The sequence below is a fragment of the Budorcas taxicolor genome, chromosome 14 (genome assembly GCF_023091745.1).
Source record: "Budorcas taxicolor isolate Tak-1 chromosome 14, Takin1.1, whole genome shotgun sequence".
NCBI classification, from domain to species: Eukaryota; Metazoa; Chordata; class Mammalia; order Artiodactyla; family Bovidae; genus Budorcas; species Budorcas taxicolor.
In genome coordinates this window covers 78,028,110-78,046,747 of record NC_068923.1, presented here as the reverse complement: position 1 = coordinate 78,046,747, position 18,638 = coordinate 78,028,110, and the positions used below count along the sequence as shown (strand labels likewise).

The 18,638-nt window shown below is 37.8% G+C and overlaps 1 protein-coding gene and 1 pseudogene across 1 annotated transcript in view; one reads left to right on the top strand and one right to left on the bottom strand.

Annotated features, from left to right (window-relative positions):
* Window positions 1–18,638, top strand: part of VPS13B (vacuolar protein sorting 13 homolog B) — a 775,227-nt gene that overhangs the window by 256,996 nt on the left and 499,593 nt on the right. The gene's annotated exons all lie outside the window — the stretch shown is intronic.
* Window positions 12,780–13,327, bottom strand: LOC128059064 (chromobox protein homolog 1-like; annotated as a pseudogene).

The window sequence follows — 18,638 nt, the reverse complement described above, 5'->3', positions numbered from 1 at the left end:
TATTTAAGAACCACTGCTTTAGCATGTGTGTTTTATTTTGTAATTTATGTTAACTTACTAGAGATGCCTATTTAAAAGTATTTCCCTAGGATTTTAGAAAGGGGTTTAAAATATGGACATATTATTTGGAATAGTTATATTGGGGCTACTGTTTCAGAATGTAACTGTGCTGGAATTGTTTTTTAAAAGTAAAAGTATCCCATATTAAAACCTTTAGATCACGCATATAATGCCAAACAGTGATAGTACTCTCTGCATTGTTATATTTTTATGGTCATACATAGAGAATATCAAGTACTAGTCAGCACCGAGTGATGGAATTTGTGTGTGTTTACTTAGTTATCTTATTTGAAGGATGGGGCTTTGCAAGAGAAAGGAGAATTAAATCTTGGGGATTTATTATATATACAAGTGTATATGTGGCATTTCTTTGCTTTCTCTGATTGAAAATCAGTATTTATTTGGTCCTCCTGAATGTGAACTCCATGAACACCAAAATTATCAATTTGCTTCACTGTTATATCCCACAATTACTGTACTCAGTAATTATTTGTTGAGCAAACTGTCCCATACGTCCTTTCCATTATCTGACTTAAGCCTCAAAACAACACTGTGCTCAGTTGTGTCCAACTCTTTGTGGCCCCATGGACTATAGCCCACCAGTTTCCTCTGCCATGGGAATTTCCAGGCAAGAATACTGGAGTGGGTTGCCATTTCCTACTCTAGGGGATCTTCCTGACCCAGGGATCAAACCCACATCTCTTGAGTGTCCTGCACTGGGATCGGGTTCTTTACCATTGTTCCAGCTGGGAAGCCCAAAACAACACAGGGAAGTAGGTATTTTATTCATTTTACTGACACTCAGAAGGATAAAGTGCTTTTCCCAAAGTCTCAAGTATTGAGTAGATGGAATCAGAACAGTATTGATTTTTTATTTGTTTAATAGGTGCACTGGGATCTTCCAGTTGCAGCATATGGGATCTCTAGTTGCAGCATGCAAACTCTTAGTTGCATCATCTGGCATCAAACACATCCCTGCTGCATCAATAGCCCCTGGACTACCGGGGAAGTCCCACGATTGATCTTTCTTAGTGGCACTCAAGATCCTTATTTCTTCCCCCTTGGCACAAGCTCCTGCATTATTTCTCCTGTTGTCATCTCCTTTTTCTTCCCTTACTCCTATCCTCATTCTGAATTAATTGTATTTCCTGAATGTTACCTGCTTTATTCCTTCATTTTAAATATTCAACTATTATCACCTGTATTTTGATTTTTGATTGTCTCCTAACATATAAGTTGTGGGAAAATGGAGTGCTGTGTTGAAAAGAGAAGGAGTTAGAAGGAAATCATAGTGATACAAGCTGCTACCATAATATTAATTATCCTAGTCATTGTCTCTAAACAGAACAGAAATCATCAATATTTTTTCTTTCAGTGGCTTTTAAGAGAAAACTTAAAGGAAAAAAAAAAGGAATCTCCAAGTTCCCGTGGTAACTGACTAAAAGCCAGTAGTCAGAAATTTCTTTTTCCTTCCCTTGCCTTAAGAAGCAATTTAGGACTATTTCAGTCCTCTTTTCAGTTATGTCATTAGATGAAGTTCAGTGTCTTAAAGAAAATTTATATTATTCCTGATGAGAATTGTTCCTTCACTTTTCTTTTTAAAACATTAAAAATGCTTTCATTTAGTGTCTTTAATCATAATGTTATTGTACATCTGTTGAACTTCTTCTAATTTTTTGTATCCTTTTCAGAGTAAGGATATTTACTCATTTATCTGGTTTGGGACAGGAAATGATAAAGCTTCAGTTCAGTTCAGTCGCTCAGTCGTGTCTGACTCTTTGCGACCCCATGCATCACAGCACGCCAGGCCTCCCTGTCCATCACCAATTCCCGGAGGTCACTCAAACACATGTCCATCGAGTCGGTGATGCCATCCAGCCATCTCATCCTCTGTTGTCCCCTTCTCCTCCTGCCCCCATGTCCAATTCTTTGGAGCCACATGGACTGTAGCCCTCGAGGCTCCTCTGTCCAGGGAATTTTCCAGGCAAGAATACTGGAGTGAATTGCCACTTTCTACTCCAGGGCATCTTCCTGACCCAGGAATCAAACCCACATCTCTTGTGTCTCCTGCATTAGCAGGTGGATTCTTTACCACTAGCACCACCTGGGAATCCCCGAGTGTGATATATAACTGTATTAAATATGATGTGATATAAATATATATATCTTGCTGATATCTTAATCAGGTGGTGAAATTTCCATTACTAAACTATATTTGCAGTCCTACAACAAACCCATCTTCATCATGATTTATTTTTATTTTAACGCTGGACTGGAAGAAACACAAGCTGGAATCAAGATTGCCGGGAGAAATAACAATCACCTCAGATATGCAGATGACACCACCCTTATGGCAGAAAGTGAAGAGGAGCTAAAAAGCCTCTTGATGAAAGTGAAAGAGGAGAGTGAAAAAGTTGGCTTAAAGCTCAACATTCAGAAAACGAAGATCATGGCACCGGTCCCATCACTTCATGGGCAATAGATGGGGAAACAGTGGAAACAGTGTCAGACTTTATTTTGGGGGGCTCCAAAATCACTGCAGATGGTGACTGCAGCCATGAAATTAAAAGATGCTTACTCCTTGGAAGAAAAGTTATGACCAACCTAGATAGTATATTCAAAAGCAGAGACATTACTTTGCCGACTAAGGTCCGTCTAGTCAAGGCCATGGTTTTTCCTGTGGTCATGTATGGATGTGAGAGTTGGACTGTGAAGAAGGCTGAGCGCCAAAGAATTGATGCTTTTGGACTGTGGTGTTGGAGAAGACTCTTGAGAGTCCCTTGGACTGCAAGGAGATCCAACCAGTCGATTCTGAAGGAGCTCAACCCTGGGATTTCTTTGGAAGGAATGATGCTAAAGCTGAAACTCCAGTACTTTGGCCACCTCATGTGAAGAGTTGACTCATTGGAAAGACTCTGATGCTGGGAGGGATTGGGGGCAGGAGGAGAAGGGGACGACCGAGGATGAGATGGCTGGATGGCATCACTGATTCGATGAACGTGAGTCTGGGTGAACTCCGGGAGACGGTGATGGACAGGGAGGCCTGGCGTGCTGCGATTCATGAGGTCGCAAAGAGTCGGACACGACTGAGCAACTGAACTGAAATGACAAATAATGTGTGTCAAATGTTGTGAGAGATAGCTAATGCAGTACCTAGAAATTTATTGTATACACTCGAATAATTAAAACTTTATTTTATTTTTTAATTTCAATTTATTTATTTTAATTGTAGGCTAATTACTTTACAACATTGTATTGGTTTTGCCATATATCAACATGAATCCGCCACAGGTGTACATGTGTTCCCCATCCTGAGCCCGCCTCCCTCCTCCCTCCCCATGCCATCCGTCTGGGTCATCCAGTGCACCAGCCCCAAGCATCCTGTATCCTGCATTGAACCTGGACTGGTGATTCATTTCTTATATGACATTATACATGTTTCAATGCCATTCTCACAAATCATCCCACCCTTTCCCTCGCCCACAAAGTCCAAAAGACTGTTCTATACATCTGTGTCTCTTTTGCTGTCTCGCATACAGGGTTATCATTACCATCTTTTTAAATTCCATATATATGCGTTAGTATACTGTATTAGTGTTTTTCTTTCTGGCTTACTTCACTCTGTATAACTGGTTCCAGTTTCATTAATTAAAACTTTAAAGTTTGGTTTTTAGAAAGATTTTGTAAAAGATTGGAATGGCCTTTAAAAGTTTGGTGGAATTTTCCTTAGAACTCTTCAGTCCTGCCTCCCACTTTTCTTCTCATCCATCTTAACTCCCCTCCCTTTTTCCTTGTCTTTTTTTTTTCTTTGTGTTTTTGTCTTTCTATTGTTATAACCCCTTTTCCATACCCTTCCTCCTTTCCTTCCTCTTTTTTCTCCTCTTCTTTGTTCTATTAAAAATAATTTTAAACTACTGTTTCAATTGCTGTGGAAGGTTTGTGTGCGTGTCTATGTGTTAGTCACTGAGTTGTGTCCGACTCTTTGCAGCCCCATGGACTGTAGTCTGCCAGACTGTTCTATCCATGGAATTCTCTAGGCAAGAATACTGGGGTGGGTTGCCATTTCCTTCTCCAGGGGATCTTCCCGACCCAGGGATTGAACCCAGGTATCCTGCATTGCAGGCAGATTCTTTACCATCTGAGCCACCAGGGAAACCTATAGAAGGTTCAGTATTCATATTTCCTGCTGTTGCTGCTGCCAAGTTGCTTCAGTCGTGTCCGACTCTGTGTCACCCCATAGACAGCAGCCCACCAGGCTCCGCCGTCCCTGGGATTCTCCAGGCAAGAACACTGGAGTGGGTTGCCATTTCCTTCTCCATCATATTTCCTACTTCTGTTGAATTACTTTTGGTAAGTTTTTTTTTTTTTAAGAAGTCACCCAGAAAATTTTGCCCTGTTTAATTTATCATTATTTTAGACTTGAATGTTAGTTTACATGGTTACAGAATTATGCCTTGATAATTACTTTCTTTTTTTCTTTGAGAAGCTTGTTGTTAATCTGATCGTTATTCCTTTTTAGGTAATGTGTCTATTCTTTTTACTTCATTTCCTATCTTGTGGTTACCGTTATTTGGTGTAATCTAAACCTAGTTCATTTACCTGTGGTTTTCACTTTATCTTACTTGGGAATCATTTTGCTTTCTGAATCTGAAATTTTGTCTTTCAGCAATGCTGGTAAATTCTCTGTTGTTATTTCCTTAAGTATTGCTTTTCCCCACTTTTCTCTTTCTGCAATTTTGATAAAACATATGCTGGATACTATTATTCTGTCATTCTTGTCTCTATATCCCTCCTTTATATTTTTAATGTTTTATAATTTGTGTCATGTTCTCAGTGATTTCTCTTGATAACTTTTCAGGGTATGAATTCTTTCTAATTTGTATGATCTGCTGTTTTAACTTATCCTCTGTGTTTTAGTTTCAGTGAAGGCAGTGTTTTAAAAATTCATTTTGAACTTCTTTCAGCTCTCTAGTCTTTTTGATTATAATTGATTCTTAAATTTTCCACTCCATCATTTTGTTCTTTAATTCAAACATTATACTGTCATCTGCACTTAATAATGCTGTTATTTAGAGTTTTCTCAGGTCTGTTTTTGTTGTTGTTTCCTTTTGATCATGGATCATGATAGTTTATTTTCTCATTTTTGTAATTTTGAATTATTGGCCCTTATTTGATACTGAATTGTCTAAGGGGGTATTTTGTAACCTGTGTTGAGCATCTGTATCTTTTAAAAGCTTTTATTTCTAAACAGATTTTATCAGTCTGTTTTAATGTCTTTGTGGTTTTTTTGATTATGCAGATTATGGAAAATTGATCCTCTAATTCACTTGAGCTTTTAAAAAACTATGCCAGATTTTATTTTGCAGTCTGTATTTAGTAATATGTATTGATGGATCTTTATAAGTCCCTTAATTTATAGGAATTTCGTTTTATTTAAGCATGCTAAAAGGTGTAATAGTTTATTTTTTAAGAATATTCATAAACCCTTCTTTTAGCTAATCCAGGGAAAAATTATAAAGTTAGGTAAAGCTCCCTCTTTATTTTTCCCTTTCTCATTTCCCTTCTCCAGCCAAGAGTAGTCACTGTCTTGAACCTGGCATTCAGTGTTACTGTACATACATCCATACTTTTGGTATGCTTGTGTGTGTGCATGTGCCATTCTGCAGTACAGAGTATACTTTTGTGTAATATTGTGCAAGTGATATTGTGGTAAATTATAAAGCTTGATACAAATTTCTCTCATCCCTGTTATTCTTGCAAGTTGTCACATTGTAGATCCTTCCATAAAGTGGAAGGATCATCTCTTTAATTTGGCTGGTGCATATCACTTGCTTTGGCCGAAAGGATGTTAGCAAACAAGACAAAGAGATTTGAAAAACATTTGCATTTTGAAGCTTGCTTTTCTGCTACATTTGGAGCCCTGAGACCCCTATGTGAAAAAGTTTGAACAAGAATATGAGAGACCATGTTGAGGAAAGGTAAGGTGCTGTACTCTGCAGGAAATCAGCGTCTTTCTAACCTGGCAACTGATCACAGATGTCAGAATGAGCCTCAACTGAGATCCATCAAGGCTTCCAGGTGGACTTTCCAGTTGGGTGAATCTGCAGAATAAGAGGCCTTAGTGGGTGATCTGCAGAATAAGAGGCCAAATAAATGTTCATTGTTTTAACACTCTTCAGTTTTGGGGTGGCATGTTACTGAGCAAACATTAGCTGCCACACATATCATTCCATTTATATTCTTTCTCCAGCTTCATTTTCTTACTCAGCTTACGTATAACTATATAGTTCATTCATTTTTTCTCTTATTATATTAATCCATTATATGAATATGTACCACTTTTTTTTTTTCATTTTTCAGTAATTTTCTGTTGCCCTAAATTACAAGTCATGCTGTCATGAATATTCTTGTACATGTTTCCTTATTTACTCATCAAGACTTTTCAATAATCTTTTAAGTTTTAGGTCTAACTTTAGGTCTAACTATTTATCCTGTTAAAAAAAAATAACCCTCAATTTATGTTAAGAAATGTTGTTCAGATCATTATATAACTTGCCCCTGTTCATTTCAATAAGGTTGGATCGACTGAACTGGTATTATTGCCTATACCTGAGAATTATCATTTTATTTTTATAATCTGCTGATTGACTGTGATCAAACTTGAACCAGTAATACCTCTGAAGTACATGTCATAAGATTTCTCCATGTGGTGCTAAGATTAATTTTGTGTCTTATAGTGTTGTTTTTTTCCCCTTCAGCTTTTTTGAGGTATAATTAACAAATAAATAGTCATGTTTTAAAGTGTCTAACAAAATAAACTCTTTATAGCCCATGTTTATCATATTTCTGATCATAGATGATATCATGATTGCTAAATAAAGTGATTATGGAGATAAATATTTTTAGATGACATGCAAAAGTTATTTGTTTTACCTCTGCAATGCTAAACACTGTGGACATAATTAGATGATGCTGTTTCTCCTGTGGAACCATTTAAAACAACTCTATTTTAAATGTCAAGGTGATTTTGATTAGAGAACGAGGCTTGGTATTAACATTTTGAAATTTGGTTTAAATGATGTAAGAATGGTCATATCATTTTATCTTCATAGAATAATGAAGTTCAGTCATGATTCATTACTTGTGAGGAAGCTTTTTTAAAGGCTTTATTTTTCACTTATTCATAGAATGATTTGAATGTTTTATTTTTAAGTATAAATTATTTTTATTTATCCTGTAAATTTAATGATAAAATGTGATATATAGTTTATATATTTGAAATACATACAAAGTTGAGTTACAGGAGTCTTTTCATACCACGAAAAGTTTCTGCCGAATGCCCATCTTTGAGTGTTAACTTTGAGAAAATTTGCAACTCTCAGCAGGCTTCCAGTTTTTCATACTTAAAGTAGACCATTTCTGTCTCATGGAAAGGAAAATGGAAGTTTATTTTTAAGGAATGTAGAATGCTTTACATATTTGAAAATGATGAGCTTTTTTCTTCCTATTTAGTTTTATAGTTCCTTATTGGAGGTATAATCAGTATGATTAACGTTGTTAGATAAATATAGGATATCAATTTGTACTTCAGATAAACAACAAATAATATTTGTTACATACTTGTATGATAAAGAATTCATTGTTCATCTGAAATTGAATTTAGTTGAGCAGCCTGTATTTCTGTTTGCTAAATATGGCAACTCTCAATGTGATTCAGTTTTTATAAAAAGTATAATTTTTAGATATATACTTTACTATAATTCTTGAGAAGTCTTGAATAATACAGAATAGAATAGTAATGGTTGTTATTTCTGGTGATTAGAGAGGAGGAGGGAAGATTTTGCATTCTTTCTGTATACTCTGTATTGCTTTAATACATTGCAGCATGGTTATATTTTTTCATGCTTAAGAAATTTTGATATAAATGGTAAAGATACTTTGGATTATAAAAAATGCTTGATGGGTACTGTCATAGAGCTTATAAGTTGTTGGAAGAAGTAATCACACAAGTAAATAGAAAATAGAAATTACAGTAGTCTCACAAAAGAAAGATTATAATGTTATGAGATTATACAACAGGAAAATTGACTTGATTTGAAAAATTAGTGAAAGCTTTATTGAAGTGAAGTTTGAATTTCAGTGTGAAAGAGTTAGTGTGGGCATTAACGCGGTGAAGAGAGTAGCCTTTCTGACAGAATGAGAAGTGAGAAGTACCTTGGTGAGTGGGAGAAACTGAAGGGGAGAGAGCAGGCGGGAGAATAGGACAAGATGAAGTTGGAGAGAAAGAAAGGGGCTACGTTCTGCTGAGACCTGTGTTCCCTGCTTTCCTCCTTAATGCAGTGTGAAGCCATTGAAGGGTATGATGCAGGTGGTGCTGACAGGATCTGTTTGTGTTTAAAAAAATCATTTTTGCTGCACTGTGGAGAACTGCTGTGATCAGTGGGTGCTGCCATGAGAGAGGATGTTGGTAGACCAGTAGAGAGATGATATGGTAGAAATTCTTATGAGAGATAAGTAGGAGTTGATCTTGGTAGGGAGGCTGGAGATGGAGAGGAGTAGAAGATTTGAGGATTATTTAGGAGGTTAATTTTTTGGTATTTAATGATGATGTATGGCTGTCATCAAGAGAGAAGTGGTTTTCAGGATAACATCTGGGTTTCTGACTTGCACAGTAAATGCAATTAAAAGTAATAGCAAAGCTAATGAAAATTTAAAAGAGTTCTCTAGAGAGGAAGGTTCGCAATTAAAATGAAATGATGTGGGGAATTTTTGAAATTATATATGATAGTAGGAGGTGCATGGATCTGCACCTTCATATATAATATGAATATTATTTCATATGTAATATGAAAGTATTTTAAAATACTACTTACCTTGAAATTAAGTTTGGTCATTTAGTACTAGTTCATGTTCATATACATGGAGTTGAAATGATTTTGAAGTCATTTAATTTTCATTATTTGTGACAAAATTATGATAATGATAATTATAAAATAAAAAGTATCAGTTCCTTTCTTAGCTTTTCTTAGGGAGATACTCAGTACTTAAAAAAAATAAATCTATAGTTTTATTAAGAGAAAAACTGACAGCGTTGATGTGAAGTTTACATTTAAACAAAAGTTTTCACAGAAACCTAACAGGTGCTTAAAAGTTACAGTGAGGTTCTAGATTCAGGTCTCGATGATGTCAGGAACTGATGGCTCTCATGATTCAAGATAGTGTTTGGGTTTTAGTTAATTCTTATGATTAAAAATTTTATTTTATTTTAAAGTGAACCACTGCCCCAGTAAGAAAATTAAATCTTCTCCTGAGACCAGGGCTTTTGAAATCATTCTACTCTTGAACTTGTACTGTCAGTAACTGAACCGTGCCCCAATAGTTTCAAAGTTCAAAAACAGAGGCTCCGAAAGTTTCCACCCTATGAGCACTGGCCCTTGTCTTTCTCTACTCACCTACCTCCTGTACCACCCTATTGAGCTTCTCCTTAGTCTCTCAGCCATGCCCGAGTCTTTGCAACCCAATGGACTGCGGCCCGCCAGGCTCGTCTGTCCATGGGATTCTCCAGGCAAGAATCCTGGAGTGGGTTGCCATGCCCTCCTCAAGGGGATCTTCCCAACCCAGGGATTGAACCAAGGACTCCAGCATTGCAGTCAGATTCTTTACTGCCTGAGCCACCAGACAAGCCCATACCACTCTCTGCCCTTCCCAAAATATTTCATCCAGTGGCTTGGATGGAGAAGCTGATATTTGTAACTTTCAGTTCAGTTCAGTTCAGTTCAGTCGCTCAGTCGTGTCTGAATCTTTGTGACCCCATGAATCGCGGCATGCCAGGCCTCCCTGTTCATCACCATCTTCCAGAGTTCACTCAGACTCACGTCCATCGAGTCCATGATGCCATCCAGCCATCTCATCCTCGGTCGTTCCCTTCTCCTCCTGCCCCCAATCCCTTCTAGCATCAGAGTCTTTTCCAATGAGTCAACTCTTCACATGAGGTGGCCAAAGTACTGGAGTTTCAGCTTTAACATCATTCCTTCCAAAGAAGTCCCAGGGCTGATTTCCTTCAGAATGGACTGGTTGGATCTCCTTGCAGTCCAAGGGACTCTCAAGAGTCTTCTCCAACACCACAGTTCAAAAGCATCAATTCTTTGGCGCTCAGCCTTCTTCACAGTCCAACTCTCACATCCATACATGACCACAGGAAAAACCATGGCCTTGACTAGACGGACCTTAGTCGGCAAAGTAATGTCTCTGCTTTTGAATATACTATCTAGGTTGGTCATAACTTTTCTTCCAAGGAGTAAGCGTCTTTTAATTTCATGGCTGCAGTCACCATCTGCAGTGATTTTGGAGCCCAAGAAAATAAAGTCTGACACTGTTTCCACTGTTTGCCCATCTATTTCCCATGAAGTGATGGGACCGGATGCCATGATCTTCGTTTTCTGAATGTTGAGCTTTAAGCCAACTTTTTCACTCTCCTCTTTCACTTTCATCAAGAGGCTTTTTAGCTCCTCTTCACTTTCTGCCATAAGGGTGGTGTCATCTGCATATCTGAGGTTATTGTTATTTCTCCCGGCAATCTTGATTCCAGCTTGTGTTTCTTCCAGCCCAGGGTTTCTCATGATGTACTCTGCATATCAGTTAAATAAGCAGGGTGACAATATATAGCCTTGACGTACTCCTTTCCCTATTTGGAGCCAGTCTGTTGTTCATGTCCAGTTCTAACTGTTGCTTCCTGGCTTGCATACAGATTCCTCAAGAGGCAAGTTAGGTGGTCTGGTATTCCCATCTCTTTCAGAATTTTCCACAGTTTATTGTGATCCACACAGTCAAAGGCTTTGGCATAGTCAATAAAGCAGAAAGAGATGTTTTTCTGGAACTCTCTTGCTTTTTCCATGACCCAGCAGATGTTGGCAATTTGATCTCTGCTTCCTCTGCCTTTACTAAAACCAGCTTGAACATCAGGAAGTTCACGGTTCATGTATTGCTGAAGCCTGGCTTGGAGAATTTTGAGCATTACTTTACTAGCATGTGAGATGAGTGCAATTGTGCAGTAGTTTGAGCATTCTTTGGCATTTCCTTTCTTTGGAATTGGAATGAAAACTGACCTTTTCCAGTCCTGTGGCCACTGCTGAGTTTTCCAAATTTGCTGGCATATTGAGTGCAGCACTTTCACAGCATCATCTTTCAGGACTTGAAACAGCTCAACTGGAATTCCATCACCTCCACTAGCTTTGTTAGTAGTGATGCTTTCTAATGCCCACTTGACTTCACTTTCCAAGATGTCTGACTCTAGAGGAGTGATCACACCATCGTGATTATCTGGGTCATGAAGATCTTTTTTGTACGGTTCTTCTGTGTATTTTTGCCACCTCTTCTTAATATCTTCTGCTTCTGTTAGGTGCATACCATTTCTGTCCTTTATTGAGCCCATCTTTTCATGAAATATTCCCTTGGTATCTCTAATTTTCTTGAAGAGATCTCTAGTCTTTCCCATTCTGTTGTTTTCCTCTATTTCTTTGCATTGATCGGTGAAGGCGGCTTTCTTATCTCTTCTTGCTATTCTTTGGAACTCTGCTTTCAGATGCTCATATCTTTCCTTTTCTCCTTTGCTTTTCACCTCTCTTCTTTTCACAGCTATTTGTAAGGCCTCCCCAGACAGCCATTTTGCTTTTTTGCATTTCTTTTCCCTGGGGATGTTCTTGATGCCTGTCTCCCGTACAGTGTCACAAACCTCATTCCATAGTTCATCAGGCACTCTGTCTATCAGATCTAGTCCCTTAAATCTATTTCTCACTTCCACTGTATAATCATAAGGGATTTGATTTAGGTCATACCTGAATGGTCTAGTGATTTTCCCTACTTTCTTCAATTTAACTTTATAATTGGAAAAGAAAGGGTCTTCTTGTCTGTTTCAAGAATGAGCACCTCTAAGACAAAATGATCTGCCAACGTTCATAAGACTTTACCTCCACAACCAGTTCCCATCCCCCAAGGGGCAGCTTTGGTAACTTCTTAACTGGCTTAGTCCATTGTTGGGAACAGCATTAAGCTCAGGCAGGGAACACTATGGCTTCTGTGTTTCAGGCATTCGTAGCTTTTAAACAGTCTCTCACTATCCTCATTCAGGTTGCCAATGACATTTTTTGAAAAGCTGTAGTACTGGACACAGAATCCAATCATCATTAGTGATTCTTTCCTTTGTTTCACTGTTTCCCCAAACGTTAACAAAAGTGATCCTAACCTATCTCCCTTCTTTCGCACCCCATCCTACCCACCCCAAATAATACACTGGTAATAACACTCTAGCCAAAAACTGTACGTATGCTTTGCTGTAAGAATCGCAGAGGTCACACTATTGGGCAGAAGGCTGTGGGCTGTTGAATTGCTCTTTTAAGTGTCTGTACAGTGTTTCCTAGTCCCCCACATCCCATCCTGCAAGTTTTGTCCTTCGTAGAAGGGCCTTTGCTCTTCTTAACAAAGTTCAGAATCGGTTGCCTTGAAACACTGACCCTCCTTTCCCTCCACTGGGATGGGTGTGCAAACTATGTAGCATGGAACAGCTTTAAAGCACTTGGGCTGCTGTAGAGCACAGAAACAGGACTGGCTCGTCAAGGGACATCTTCTCAAGCCATCGTTATGGTGTCAAGACAAGTAGAACTCCTCCTTCCCCCGGCTTGAAACCCACAGTCAGATGTGAGAGGGGCTGGTACTCAGCAGAGTTAATTCTTGTCATTGTTTTTGTCATCATCCTCTGAGGGGTAGGGATGCCACGTCAGTCTTTCCTCATAGAGGTGTATGACTATCTGTGGGCACTTGACCTTGGCTTCCTTGTCAGGGACCAAGTCAGTGGCATCAGTTTTTCCCGTTCATCTGAAGCGTTAGTTCTCCACTGGAGTCTGTCACTCCAGCAGCCTGTTCCAGTTCCAATCCCTGGGCAGGGGTTTTCTGACTCTTGTTTCTTCTTGTTTGGTTTGCTCTCTTCCACCTTGTTTTCTGAATCAGAATCAGAATGAGCTTTGCACTTGCCTCCCTCTGATTTATTTGTCCAGTGTGCTTTCTTCTGTAAATGCAGAAACTTGGCAATGAGGCCAGGGCATTCCAGGTTCTCTTCTGCTCTATGCATTGTCCTCTGAGAACCCCTTCCACTTCAGGAGGTGCTCCACTTTGCCGTGTACCACTGGGCAGTCTGGAACTTTTTCCACCACACATTTTCTTCCTCTTCTTCCAGCACGTCCCTCCACTTTCATCTGGTTTTCTTTTTCCCCATAGTGCCAACTTGCTGGTATAAAGGGTGACACTGCTCACAGAAGTGCCCAGAAGCACGAGAGCAACGGCTGCCACACTGCTGGCGAGTCTTGTCTGGCCAGCCAGGGGAGTGGCGGCCAGAAAAGCAGCCAACCCAGTGACCTTGGTCGAACCCCCTCCCTGAAGCGTACCTGGCCCAGGCCAGCTGCCCTCCCCTCAGCCAAACAAAAGGGCCTCACACTCTTGCAGTACTTTCAATAATTTATTCTATTGGAAAAATAGATTCTTGATTTGAAAATACCATTCTGAAATAAGGTGACTTGCCAACCATGAGTTCTTAAATGTATTCATGCTGTTACTGTTTCTAATGTTTATTCCACAGTATTTGTAGCCTTTTTTTAGGTTTCTCTGTCATTGGTCAATCAATCCGTTTCACTTATTTATCCATCTTCCCACAGAAGTTCTGATCAGTAACTCTTTTGCCTTAAAACTTTCTATGAAGCCTAATTGCCCACAGGATTTTAGTCTAAATTTAATTAACTTGAGTGATATCACCTATTTACTTTCACTCTCTTGACTGGCTTACATTCATTGCTTTTCTTGGTCCTGAACCATAAATGTGTGTATATGTGTGTGTGTGTTAATTCCTCAGTGTCTTATTTTATTATTATTATTTGATCATAGTGTATGGCTTCTGGAATCTTAGTTCCCTGACTAGGGAGTCAGTCTGGGCCCTAAGTAGTGAGAATGTGGAGTCTTGACCATTGAACCACAAGGAAATTCACCTTACTGAACTTTTTAGATCCAGATCAGACATTAGCTCCTCTAAAATGCATCCACTCTCTGGAGAAACTGAGTGGTTTCCTCTATCATATTTCTCTAAATTTGCATTGCATCTTATTTATATATTTACTATATAATATCACATGTACTTTATTTAAATATCTATTCACATTAAATGTGTGTGTTCAAGAGAACTAGCATGTGATGGTCAATAAACTTTTCTTATGAGTCCTGTTGCAATAGTAGTGATTGAAAAGTCTTCGACTATCTTAATATCCAGAGAGAAAAATACATGTCTTATTACAAATCGCTGTAGTAGTGTTATATGGGTTGAAAGTGTTCTTGGAAGAATGGTCAGTTCTGACTGGGGGATCAATTTTTTTTAATAGAGGAGCTCAGCTGCTCTTAACACATTTTAGTATAAGGTTATAATCCATCATTCTTATGTCAGATGGATTTTTTTAATTGAAAATTTTTTTAAATTAGAAATTAATTGCTTTACAATGTTGTGTTGGTTTCTGCTATATAACAGTGCTAGTCAGCCGTAAGTATACATGTATCCCCTTCCTCTTGAAGCTCTCCCCACAGCCCCCACCCCCCTACCCCGGGTCATTACAGCAACAGGTAGAGCTCCCTGTGTTATATAGCAGCTTCTTATTAGCTATCTGTTTTACACATGGTAGTGTATATATGTCAGTGTTATTTTCTCAATCTGTCCTACCCTCTTCTTACCCCACTGTGCCCACAAGTCCATTCTCTAGGTCTGAGTCGTTACGCCTGCCCTGCAAATAGGTTCATCGCACCATTTTCCTAGATTCCCCATTTATGTGTCAATATATGATATTTGTTTTCCTCTTTCTGACTTGCTTCACTCTGTATAAGACGCCCGATGAGTTTTTCTTTCCTGCCATCTTCATTGTGGATGCCATCTTAGCATTCTCAAACATTTATAAATGAAACATGGTAGAAGTAACTAAAATAAATCTACCTCTGTTGTTTAAAACATCCGATTTCAAAGCTATCCCAGTAGATTATAGGCAGCCTTTCCCTTAAGTGATTTTATTTCCAGTAATTTCAGATGTTTAGGTGCTGACAGCTTATACCATCTTGTCGTTCCTCTGTTACTGTGAGAAGGCAGGGCTCACACAAATAAAATTACCTCATCCAGTGTCTTGTGTCTTTTCTGAAGAGTTTCATCAACTTATTTTCAGCCTTAGTTTGTTTCTGCAGTCTTCCTATAGAAATAGGGACCTCTTGGTTTACAAATAGCTTTTTAGAGTAATTAGAAAAAATGGGAAGTTATAAGAAAGAAGCTAAATTTTAAAAAGATAAAAATTATATATGACTGAGAAACCTTGACCTTGCTTTGGCTAACAAGTAAAAGAAATAACTTTTTATATAATTTGAAGAACAGATTTCTCTTCTAAGAAATTCCAAAAGGCAGATTCTAAAAATTTTCTGCAAAGCTTCCTTGACAGTCTGGTCGTTAAGATGTCACCTTCTCATTCAGGGGGTGTGCGTTCCATCCCTGGTCAGGGAGCTAAGATCCGCATGCTTCATGGCCAAAAACCCAGAATGTAAATGACAGAAGCAATAGTGTAACAAATTTAGTAAAGGCTTTAAAAGTGGTCCACATTAAAAACAAAACAAAACAAAAAACAAGACAACACTATTATGCAGTGAGAGCATAATCTGATATATTTAGTTAAAAGCAAAAAATAAAAATACTTCTGTTCTTGATAGTCACACATGTATCAGTACTGCAAAATAACTGATTAAAAAGGAAAAGCAGTCTTAATATTCTAAAGGAAAATTGAATGACAACCTTATGATAAAAGATTTAATCATATGAAACTAGGAGAAATAGCCTTTAGTATTTTAGTTCTTTGACATTATATAGCAGCATATAATGAAGAGGTTAAAGGAAAATGATTAATTTTATGATAAATAAAGATTAGTTCATTGATTTTACAGGCAGACCTGCCTACCTAAGATTTAAGTTGAACTTGTTTTGAGGAGACACAGTCTTAATATAGCAGACATCTTTGAAAACATCAGAATACACGGTATTCCTTTGCTAATGTTATCACTTATTAAGAAAAGATAGCACTAAAGGCATTCCTGAATCTGTTTCTTGTCATTTCATTTACATGACCCGAGTCTCCCCCAAAGTCTTTCTTTTGAAAGTGATTGAAAATATTTCCCCAAAAGTCCTGGATTCCATATTTTTGTGGAAGGCTCCTTAATGATTTGTGGCAGTTAAAATAACTATGAAGAACAAGAAAAGATCTTTGAAATGTACACTATGTTATTGTATAATATTATGTTTGATTTTTTGTGATTTTTTTCATTTGAAAAAGTTTTATAGTATATAGGTATGTCACTTATAATTGATTAAATGATTATATTGATTTCCAAAATTATCAGTTTCATGATCAAGAAAATACCTATTATTTTAACATTGTTTGTATGAGAAAATGAGATTTGACTTAAGTCATTTCAGCGCATAGTTTAGTTTCCTAATGAACATGCCAAAACAATAAAGAATTTTTGTTTAGAGGAATAGATATAGCAACACAGATTGCTTTCTAAGAATTAGTGTTAGGAAACGTTTGGTTAAGCTGAAAAATGAGTTTTAATTTTTACTGTTAGTAAATGAGAACTTACAATTTTGGGGTAAAATCATTTTTGTGAGCTTGCTACTTCTCTTCATTTTATATTTCAAAGTCTGTGCTTTCTGCTGCTGCTAAGTTGCTTCAGTCGTGTCAGACTCCGTGCGATGCCATAGATGGCAGCCCACCAGGCTCCCCCGTCCCTGGGATTCTCCAGGCAAGAACACTGCAGTGGGTTGCCATTTCCTTCTCCAATGCATGAAAGTGAAAAGTGACAGTGAAGTCGCTCAGTTGTGTCCGATTCTTAGCGACCTACCAGGTTTCTCCATCCAGGATTTTCTAGGCAAGAGTACTGGAATGGGGTGCCATTGCCTTCTCCCCTGTGCTTTCTAAACAATAGCAAAGAAATATCTTAGGATTCAAAGAAATGAAACAAACTAAAATTGGATATTTCATCAGATTCCAGAGAGTGGTTTTAATTTTCATAGATGTTTTTAGTATGTTCATATGCTAGGAATTTGAATTTCATCTTTAAATATTTATTTTGAAACTGGATAAAAATTTGCCTGCATCTAGAAAACATGTCAAAATTGAATTTTTTACATGAAAATTGCCTGTTATAGTCTACATTATCTTTAGAGTTTTCTTATATAAGACATTAGAAATCTGTTTGTGGAGGTGTCTTTTTAGTTGCCTCTGTCCAGAATCAGAACTTTATTAAAGTACCAGGAATGTTGAATTCAGGTAATTTCAGTGGTCTTTTGAGACAGAAATCTAATTCTGATGGAGTAGTATCCAAAGTGGACTTTTAGGCTAGGCAGAGGATAAGAACGGAACAAAGAAAGGAGAAAATGTCCAGTCATGAGAGAAGGGAAGTTGAGAGTAACAGTGGATAATGCTACTTACCTACACTACCTGCTCTAGTCCTTAGAGTAGATCCTCTGAAAGAGAGCAAGTGGTTTTATCAGCATTTCTTCTCCACTGCTGCTGTTTGTTGGAGTGTGTAATTTCCTGCAGGTATTTGGGATGGGGAAAAGGTTAAGAGCTCCTAGACTACTATAACTCTACTTGCTGTGTCTGCTTCCAAGTTTGTTCCTCTGTATTCTTTATACAAAACTGATATTTTTTCCCTCTTTAATATAAATAAATTCATGTTATTCTCTACCCTCTTTTATCATATTGAGAATAGAAAATTCCAACTGCTTTTTCTAACTTAAAAATCCCCTACCTACCTCTTACCAGATCTGTAACTCTGCTTCTTTTTCACTCTGTTTTGGCTACACTGCCTTTATATTTCTGTTTAGGGCTGTTCTAGTTGTGCGTTCTGTTTGGAACGGTGGTCTTCCTGCTTTGTAGTTGGCTGCCTCTGTGTCCGCTTATGGGTCAGTTTCATAGAAAGGTATTCCATGACCACTCAGTATTAAGGAGTCACCCATTTTTCCCCTATAACTTTATTATAATTCTCTGAATTATACTTATCACTATATGATATTTTCCTGTTTTTGTTTATTTCTCTACTAACTACTATATCTCTAGTGTCTACAGTGGTGGTTGGCATATAGATGACACCTAATACTTACCTGTTGCATGGAAAATTGTATCAGTCACTGCTTTGGGGCTAGATGTGCTATCCATGTAATACTAGTGTATTTTGTCCAAGTGGTACTGTTTATAATTTTTAGAAACTCCACTTGCTTGCCCTATAAGTTTTATTGTAATGAAATTAGAAAGCAAATGGCAACAGTGAAATTGTATTTTCAGACTGAAGTCTGGAAAACTAGCTTTGAATCAGCATTTTCAGCTTTAATATATATTAGGTTTAGTCACTATACTTCATTGACTGTGTTCCTTCTTCTGTAAAGTAACTTCTCATAGAGTCTAAGGTTTAAATGAAATAGTATGTTTAGGAGTTTCTTGTGAAGTACCACATTGATTATT